At 42.4% G+C, this 10,379-nt stretch overlaps 1 non-coding gene across 1 annotated transcript; it reads right to left on the reverse strand.

Moving 5' to 3' along the window:
• Positions 1-8,092: 8,092 nt before the first annotated feature.
• On the reverse strand, positions 8,093-8,175 carry trnai-gau (transfer RNA isoleucine (anticodon GAU)). Its single transcript has one exon. It is a non-coding gene; the product is annotated as a tRNA-Ile (tRNA).
• Between the last annotated feature and the right edge of the window lie 2,204 nt (positions 8,176-10,379).

Raw genomic sequence — 10,379 nt, forward strand, 5'->3', positions numbered from 1 at the left:
GTTCACCTCATCTAATCGTAACTGTAATTGGTAATCTTCACTTTTCATGGTTCATTGTTAGTCAGTTCTGATTCATGTTACTTGAGCACTTTCCTGGCAGTATTGGTGCTCTAAGGCGCCAGTACGTTGAAAGCACCATTTGGAATTGCCTCGCTGCAATTTGTGTGAGCAGCTCATGACCCAGACGACTCGCTCTGCCTCACAGACAGCCTTCATGAGTCCGTGTGTCTGTAAATATGTTCTCTTTGTCAGTTCTGCTTCTGTTCATGAGTTGTCAGTTTTTGGTTTCGCTGGAGACACACACACAGACAAAGACCCACATGCGCACATATATTTTGTGTGGTGAATTTGTTTGGTACTTTCAGAGTTACATTGCACTTTGCTCAGAAACCACATACATTTATGTAGAACTCTGAGCTCAAAAACTGCATGAAATTATGTAAAACTCTGTTATCTAACTTTTTGGATTGGAATCAATCTAAACATCAGGTCATAGACAGAGAACTCGGGAGCTAACACCATCAACATATTGTCTAGCTATTACCATTGTTAACAGCTAACCGAGAATGCAACTTTTTAAAAAAAGGGTTTTGTGATTTACACATAGAATACAGTGATAGTTTCACTTCTTTCAACAGATGAAAGGCTTAACAGACAATCAATTCTTCAATGTATAATTTCAGTTACATCACACTGCAAATTTTTGCTATAAATTCTGTGTTACAATCGAGCCCTCCACAAACACCTGATGAAGGAGCATCGGTCCGAAAGCTAGTGTGCTTCCAATTAAACCTGTTGGACAATAACCTGGTGGTGTGTGATTTTTGACTTGGTACACCCCAGTCCAACACCGGCATCTCAGAGTCACAACTTGTTCCCGACAGCTTGCAATTGTTCTCTTGGAAACTGCAGCTTTTGGAAACGTATTACTGGGACAAAGTCTTTGCTCAATGTGATGGGATGCAATTTCAATCCCTAATTACTCGAGAGATTGAGATTTGGAGTTACTCCGCAGAACCCTGGATATCCTCAGTAGCGGGGTACAGGCATGATGCCATGGGGCAAGGATTTAGATGTAGTGACATTGAAGGAACAGCGATATATTTTCAACTGGGAAACGCGAGAACCTTGGAGGGGTAATTGCGGTGATAGCTTTCGCTTGTATTTGCTGCCATTGTCCTTCCAGACAGATGCTGATCGATCACTGAATTGTTCTGGCAGGATCCGTGTGTGTGTTCTGGGTGCAACCAGGATTTAGTTTTCATTCGGATAATTCACAAGAAGAGAATCAAATCTTCATTTCCTGACTGGGAATGAAAACCTGTCCTGGGCAATGCAAACTCAGACTCGTATGCAGGGATGTCCATTGATACTGCAGTAGCCTTTGGGACCTGTACAAACTCTAGTGCCTGCTCTTCACGCCATAATCGTCTTCGTCAGCAGTGTTTCTCTCTCCAAGTTTCCAATTCGGTTCATATTATCACCCTTGGTTTCAATGTGAAGGAGGCAATGCTTTGATAATCTGATGTTGTTCAGCAGATATACTGCAGCAAGTTAAGTAAAGACTGATGCTAACACGAGCTCGTTTTGAGCTGCGCTGATGTGTTGGCAGCAAGAAAGGCAACGTTCAACTCGCCTCATTCCGGATGACGGGCTCGAAATGACCAGTGGTTTCTCGCTGAATTAGTTCAGGCTCTGGAATGTAAAAAACTTCTAGTATGAAAGCACAGTGAAAGGAAATGTTTCACAGAGTGGGGCATTCCAAGTGAAACAGTGACGGTGATTATGTTTGCTGATTTTTCACGTTGTGAATGCTGTTTCCCTGATGTGGACGTTTACATTACCTATAGACAAACTGTCACAGCCAGACCTGGTCTTTGGGTCATTGACGGAATTGGTAACACGCCTGACGTCGAATTAGGGGATTGTCGGTTCGCATTTAAAATCACGAGAATACAGCGTGCTAGTCCATTCCTGTTGTCTGTCAGGAACGGAAGGGTTTGGGTTTTCGAATTTACAGTTTCTTTCGTCCAATTCAAATTCTAGCTCAGATCAACGTCTCTCATTGTCTGTAGAACTGGCTTTGGTTTAACCAAAAGCTGCCTTTTGGAGGTTGAACTTGCATGTTGGAGCGGACATCTGAAGTGAAACACAAGGTGCTGGTCAAATCCTGAGAACTCTGCCACTCTCGGGGAATGTGTCTGTGTGTCTCTTTCTGTGGGAGACACAACGTGGGGAATAACACAGTGTGACTATGTCAAACTTCAATCCCATTGTTGTGTCATCTGAGATCAAAGCGAGAACCTCACTGCTATTTGCACTGGAAACATCAGAACACACAAGGTTATGGACCAAATCTGGAAACTGGGAATAGAATCGATGAATGTCTTTAAACCAGACTGCACCATGGGCCAAATGGGATTTTCCATTCTGCAAACTTGAAGACGAGTAGAAACCAATCTGCAGTGAAACTGATCAGAAATGAAATGGAACATCCATTTCATTGAGAATAAGCACAAGAGCGTCTGTCTTCATTCCGTGTAATCTCGTAGTTAGGATTTGGAACTCTAACCGCAATAGTGTTGGTTCTATTCTCGGACAGCGAATGCATGTTATACTGTGCAAATATTTCGTGGTACCAGTATTTCTTACCACTGGTCCGAACCTGGTAATGCTTGGTTTTCTGCCAGGTTATCAAAAATCAAAAAGATACAGGTTTTGGAAATATGAACTAAAAACGAGAATTGATAGAGAAACACGCCAAACCTGGCAACATCTGTGGAGAGAAACAGGTTTTGTTTCTTAAGATGGACAGAAACAGGTTAGTTATTGATTTCTAGATTATACTGTTGGGAAAATGATAATCTTACCTGTCGAATCAGGATATTTATCAAAATCACTCTTGATCTTACAAACATCGAATTTACAATCTTAAAAGGACTTTATCAGCTGTCATGCTACTTTCATTTTCCTGAGCTGGTGGAAGGCTATGTTTTAATGGCTACATTTCCTTTTAGTTTCCGTTATTTAGCAGTCACGCTGAATGGAGAATTGTTTCTTTCAGTGTCTGCGTCAATATGGGTCTTAGTTTTTTTCTATATTTGTCTCTGTATCCTCCTGGGCCTTTTTCACATTCTCCGACTCTCTGGCTGTCCATATCCCTCATTTCCCATTTCTGCTCTTGAAAAGCCTGACATTCAGAAACAGTTTGAGATTCGAAATGCTGACAGGCTTTCTGACGCCTGGCTGGAGTCGGTCGAAGTAGTCTCACATTCTCTGGAGTATTCTCTGGATACTTCGACCTGAGGCAAGGAGACATTTCTTCCTCAAAATCTAAAGACCCTTTCGATGTTAAAGTTGATTTCCTTATCCAACAGAAAAAGAAAGTAATTACATGACAGCTGAAGAAGAACAACGATGCATTTACTGTTGGTGTACAACGAATGAATGGTGACAGCAGAGAGTAAGGGTGATCATGTCGTGGTGTCAGTGCCATTACCACAACATTTCCTGGGAATGCTGCAGTGTCTCCTGCCTCACCACTTAATTTCCACAAAACTGGGAATGAAGGAATGAGAATAAGAGGATGAGAAGCCGAAGTGCTTGTGAAACTGCGGGAAGAATCTCCAGGTTAAAATAGTTGTTAAAAAGAGCGACCTACACGACTGGATTTAAACCAGGAAAATGAAGCCGGAATGCGAGATCAGAATGTACAGCAATTCAAACAGGACACTGAGTTTCTCGATCAGCAACACAATACTTGAGAGAAATAACGAGCTTTCAATACAATGAGCAGGCACCTGTGCGATGGGAGCTGCTTTCACCAGCTAAGCCATGGCGCCACGTTCAAAGCCAGATTTCTCGTCCATATGTGCAATGCCTGAACCACTTGATCACAGGAATTCGAAAACGCGTTTTCTGTATTAATGTTGCTCAGTATGAATGGCAATCAAACTCTGCTTAGGCAAAAACAGTCGTTTCAATGCTGAGCATGCCCCACTAAAAAGGCGCAGAAAAAGACAGTATCCTCTTGCATTGGCATCCAACAGATATTTTCGTCGGTTTAAACTGACAGAATATCGAGGATGTGCTCATCTCCTCTCGCATCCCATTAACCACGTTAATACACACGCAGGGATTTTCAAACCAAGATGAATAGGATCATTGTTGTGAATTGACAGCAGTGGTGTGTGAGTCATTGCGAACAGTGTGCAATAAATGCTGAACCAATAGCACTGACACTGAGCCTTGCACCATCAGCTCCACACTCACATCTTGTGTTATGTCTCCTAGGCATCAGTGCATTTGACTTTAATTATTCTACCCTGCACCTCTCCTCAAGTTATTCCCGACCGCTTGCAGTGTCGAATTAGAACATGCAATTATTAGAAATGCATTTCTGGGACACAGTTGTCTTTCAATGGGATAAGATTCACTGACCACCCCTAATTATCCCAAAGATGTCGGGGACGAGTTACTTTTGTTAACTCCTCAAATCCTTAGTATGTAGGTACTGATAAGAAACCGCTAGAGATGGATTTCCTGGATTGCGGAAAGCAGACAGACCCCAAATTGCTAACGTAACACATCCAGGGAAGAGCAGATGGACCCCACTCTGTCAATGTAACTCAACCAGGGGACAGAAGTCTGACATCACACGATCAATGTAACTCAACGATGAAATTATGGCCTGACCGCACTCTGTTAATGTAACTTACCCAGGGAAGAGTAGACTGACGCCACTCTGTCAATGTTAGTCATCCAGGGAAGAGGAGACTGAACCAACACGTTATATGTAACTCACCCAGTAAATGGCAGACTGACACCACTCAGAGAAGACCAGGCTTTACCCATTCTGTCTCTGTCACTCATCCAGGAAAGAGCAGGCTGATTTGATTCTGTCAATGAAACACAAGCAGGGAGACGAGCCTGAGCGCACTCTGTCAAAGTAACTCACTCAGAGAAGAGAAGACTTATTCCATTCTGTCTATGTGAATCATCCAGCGAAGACAGTAATGAAATCATCCATGCTGTTAAACTCAGACAGAGAAGAGCAGACTCTCACGATTCTGAGAAAGTAACACGCCCGTGGAGGAGCAGACTGACACCACTCTCTTAACGTAGCTCACCCAGGGAAGAACAGACTGAGTGCACTCTGTGATATTACTCACTTAGAAAGGAGCAGACTGACCCCATTCTGTTAATATGACTCTCCCAGGGAAGAGCAGATGAAGTCCAATCTGTCAATGTGACTCAACCAGGGAAGAGCAATCTGACCTCACGCGATCACTTTAACACAACTAGGAAATTGCAGACTGACGCCCCTCTGTCAATGCAACTCACCCAGGGAAGAGCAGACTGATCCCACACTGTCCAAATAACTCACTCCGTGAAAAGCAGACTGACGCCACTCTGTCAATGTAACTCGCACAGGAAAGAGTAGACTGATGCCACTCTGTCAATGTAACTCACTGAGGGAAGAGCAAACTGACGCCACTCAGTCAGTGCTCCTCACCGAGGGAAGGGCAGACTGACCCCACACTCTCAGTGCAACACAGCAGACTGATCCCACACGGTCAATACAAGTCATTCACTGAAGAGCAGTCTGACCCCACTCTATAAATGTAATTCACTCAGGGAAGAGCAGCGTGATCCCATTCTCTCTATGGCACTCACCCAATGAATGAACACTAACCCCACTCTACCAATGTAACTCGCCAGAGAAGAGCAGACGGAAGCCAGACTGTCAACATAAATTATCGAGGGAAGAGAATACTGACCCGGCTCTTTCTGTTTCACTCAGGCAGGGAAGAGCAGACTGTCACCACTCTGTGAAAGAAATTCGCCCAGAGAAGGGCAGACTGACCCTACTGTATCTGCGTGACTGACACAGGTAAGAGCAACTAATCCAAACCTGTCAATGTATCTCCCTCAGGGAAGAATAGCCTGACCCCTCTCTGTCCATGTTGCTCACCCAGGAAACAGCAGACTTACCCCACTCTGTCTATTTAAGTTCACTAAAATCCTCTGAAGTACGTCCTATCCAGACACTCTCCACATCCCTGTCTCTGTAACCGTGTGCTTTCAATGGCGAATCCAAATAAACTGCAAACGTTTAGAATATCGCAGCAAACCAGAGCTACCACACAGAAATTGGGCGAATGTGCAAACTTCCATCAGGCAGTCACCTAAGCCTGGAATGGAAACCAAACCCAACTGCAGTCGTGATTATAAAATGGTAGAACAGAAACCCAGCAAACAGAATTGCATCCCTGTGTGTTGCAACGATTCTGAGTATTAATGAAGCCCCCCTCACTGTAGTTAATTTCCATTTTCATCACTGCCAACCTTCTTCAAAGCAGAGCACGCACTTGCTTTTTTCAGACTTCTGATATCCCGCTTCCATCCCACTTTTAACCTAATCATATTCTGACTTTACAATCTACGTCATAACAGGTTGACAACTGCAGAATGAGCTTTGTTCCCTTCCCCACTGATGTTGAGAGTTGTAATACAGCATATTCGAGTAGGACTTGATGTGCTTGCGGGTGGTGTATTCGCGGCATTATGGCTTCTTTTTTTCGTTTTCGGTCTACTATTTCGAGTTCATTGCGCAGACTTCTGAAGAAGACTCTTTGGAGTCGAAATGGTCACTGTGTTTTCTCTCAGAAGACAGACGTAGCTTTATTCCTGTTCTCTTATAAATTGATCTTCTTCTGATCTTTGCAAGTGAAATAGGGTGCATTACTATTGTCCGTTTTTAGTTTCAAAATCAATAGAAACATGAAGCAGACAATATCAAAGAACATAAAGTTCTGAGTTGTTAAGATAATTTTTGCAGCAATGGTGGAGATGAAGGTCAAATTAAGATAACGGTTCAAGAACATTTAGTCTGAAAGTGGTATGTGACTTTAGTTCCAAACATATGTTTCCGTTCTTCCAGTACATCTTTTTGACTCCCAGAAATCATTGATTGTTTTCTGTATTCACTTTGTTTCGCGATATCCGTCTTCTGGTCGACCAGGGACAACTTGAATTTGCGTCTGCATTGAATAAGATTTCGCTCTTTCTTTCGAGAAGCAAACCTATGCATTATGTAACATTTATCATGCTGATGGCTAAGAAGTTCAAAATGAATTGGGGTTTATGGATCGTGAGCAAGAATGAAGTGATTCACTTGCGAACAGATGTCACCACGCCCTATTCCTACATCGGGCCTGAACGGTCTATTGGCAGAGTTTGCAGAAAGGAAATGTCTAAGTCCTTTGTTTAGTTTGATTTGATACCAATGGTAGTGCTGTTTTGGGGCAGAAATGTGTCAACATCTCTGACGTTAGAGTCAAAATTTAAGTCACATCTACTCCATGGAGTGTCTTCTCATATCGGAACATGCTGACATGAAAACATCTAGCTCTGACAGCAAAGGTTTTTTCATTAAACTGGGAGTATGTTTAACTAAGCAATTCAGACTGCCAAAATGAATAATTGGCATTTGGTTCTTCAAGCTGAGCTCTCCACACCAACTGCTCCAACGAAGGTCGTGGATAAGATCCCTATCGATTATTTTGGTCAATTTTAGTCTCAGCAACAACTAATTGTTCTGAACAATGGTACCCCACAAGCAGAGGGCTAAGTCTGATTTTCATCGTTAATTTTCAAATTCAGTTCTTAATGCACAGTTTCTTACGAATGTGGACAGCAGAAGACCGTTAACATTCCATTTCTAATATTTCCAGAAAATTCTACTCCGCTGATATCGCCTTGCATTATCACACCTCAAGCCAGGAACCTGGATCAGTCGAGTTCCTTTCCACACATGGAGTTGCTTTTTCTAATTTATTGACTGCTGATATAATAGATAATTGGCCTTGAGTGTCAGTTGTAAATTAGGTTGAACTTTCTCAGCTTGACTTTCAATTGATTTTTAAAAAAATCATCATCTGCAGGTACATGTATTGCATTGCATTGCTTCTTGTTTTGCTTAATTCCAAACCCCTGCTCCTGAACATCCAAATTTCACGATAGTTCAACAAATGTTTTGGAACTGAAATCCAAATTCTGCAAAGGAATAAATGACTGTTGAAAGATTCAACGCTGTGAGCAGGATTCGAACCTGCGCAGGAAAACCCCATTGGTTTATCAAATCCAACGTCTTAACCTCTCGGCCATCACAGCTGCAGCAAAATTTGCCAATTTTCATAGTAAAAGAACTGAATTAATGAAATGCGTAATTTGAAGAACAAATTGTCAAGACCCAAAGATTTCGCCAAATCCTTTGCAGAGACCCAGACGAATGTTACCTTAGCAGATTGACAGGCTTTCACCGCAAACTAGATCCTGACACAGCTGAAGTTTTGGGAATGATTCTTCGTCGAATTTTAGAGTCACGGATGTACACCACATGAAGAGAGGATCATTGTCTCACTGCGTCCGATCGACTTTGACTCAATTGCTCATCTTCTGGTGCCAAAGTTGTTTTTAAATATTCAGCAAAATATGGTATTAGAAATACTGATGCTAAGTCCATAAACACTAGCTATATTCATAAAAGAAAAATCGGAATGAGAAAGAATGCAGAACCAATTTACAGGAATGGATCCAGCAACTCATCCGTAAGTTCGGACATCAGGTAATGAACTTGTGAGTACAAGAGAGGAAGATTGACCGAAGATTTGGAACTTGAAATCGTCTTGACGGAATTATTTGCAAAGTTTTTGCGGTTGTTCTAGAGTCATCAAGTCCTTGAACAATACAACATGGAAAGTGGCCCTTCTTTCCAACTTGCCCATGGTGGACAGTTATCCTATATTAATAGGTCCCATTTGCCAACATTTGGCCCACATCCCTCTAACCCTTGTTACTCATATATCCATCCAGATGCCATTAAATGTTACAGCTGTACCAGTCTCCAACAATTTCTCTGGCAGCTCATTCTGGACACGACTGAAAAAGTTGCCCCTGACGTCCCTTTTAAATCTTTAACCACTAATTTTAAACCGATGTTTTCTAAATTTTGACTTCCTCACCAGCAGGAAAACACCTTGACGAGTAAACCTATCCATGTCCCTCATGATTTAATAAATAGCAGCGATTTGACTTTATCATCCTTGTCAGGAGGGAGATGTGTGGAGATTATTATCGAAGGTGTGAAGTAAAAAGTCTGATGGACAGATTTTTAGAATTGCATCTTGGAGAAGTTTTTAATAAGTCATTGAAGTCTAGTAGCAGCTGTTGAAGTCTGTTGTGAAAGCTGCAGAAGGATTTCAGGGAATGAGAACGAAGCATTATTTCCAATGTATTGTGGCTCAGTTCGACTGCACTTGGACTACAGTATGAGGAATTATAATCCTCAATTTAGGAAAGATACTAATGCCATATGAGGACTATCACGAATTGTAATTAGTCTTGATGTCATGGATGAAAGTTAGTCCTGTGAATTGAAATTGGGCAAATCCGGTCTTTTTTTTAACAGTTTCAAAACAACAGAGGCAATTTCATTGAGAGTTGTAAACTATTTGAAGAGATAAACAGGGTGGTGCAATTAAATTTTGTTCCCTCATCGGTGAATCTAGAAGCAGGAGAGGACAATTTTAAAATGAAGCATTGTGATTTATGACCAGGATGAGAACTATTGATTTTTGTCTTAGCCTTGAGAAGTCTCACTATTCAGCACTACAGTGAGCCTTGGATATTTGGTCTTTGAATGCATCACTATCAGCCTGACCTGCCGACACTTACTGCATCACTATAGACCTGACCCCTCACACTTACCCACTTAATATCAGCGTGAACCCCTCAAAGTTACTGCATCACTATCCATCTGGCGCCCTCACATTTACTGCGCCACTTTCACTTCGAGACCCTCATTTTGACTGCGTCATTATTAGCCTGACTGCTAAACACTTACTTTGTCCTATCAGTCACGCCCTTACACTTCCTATGTTACTATTACCCTGACTCCTTACGCTTACCGTGTCACTACAACACTGCTTCCTAAAAGTTACTATGTCACTATCACCTTGACCCTCTCACATGTACTGCGCCACAATCACTCTGACCACCTCACACCTACTGCTTCACTATGAGCTTCAACACTCACACTGACAGCGTCACTAACAGCCTGACCCCCTCATTATTACTGCGTTGGTATCTCTCTGATCCCCTCAGAATTACTGCGCCACAATCAGTCTGTCCCCTCATACTTAATGCGTCACTATCCCTCTGGCACCCTCATACTTCCTGCATCACTCACACCCTGACACATGCGCACCTACTGCATCCCTATCAGCCAAACCCCACTCACTAACGGCGTCACTCTCCCTCTAACTTGCTCACACTTAATGCATCCCCATAACCTTGACACTCTCTCACTTTGTGCA

This window comes from Chiloscyllium punctatum, chromosome 52 (assembly GCF_047496795.1).
Source record: "Chiloscyllium punctatum isolate Juve2018m chromosome 52, sChiPun1.3, whole genome shotgun sequence".
In the NCBI taxonomy this organism is placed as follows: domain Eukaryota; kingdom Metazoa; phylum Chordata; class Chondrichthyes; order Orectolobiformes; family Hemiscylliidae; genus Chiloscyllium; species Chiloscyllium punctatum.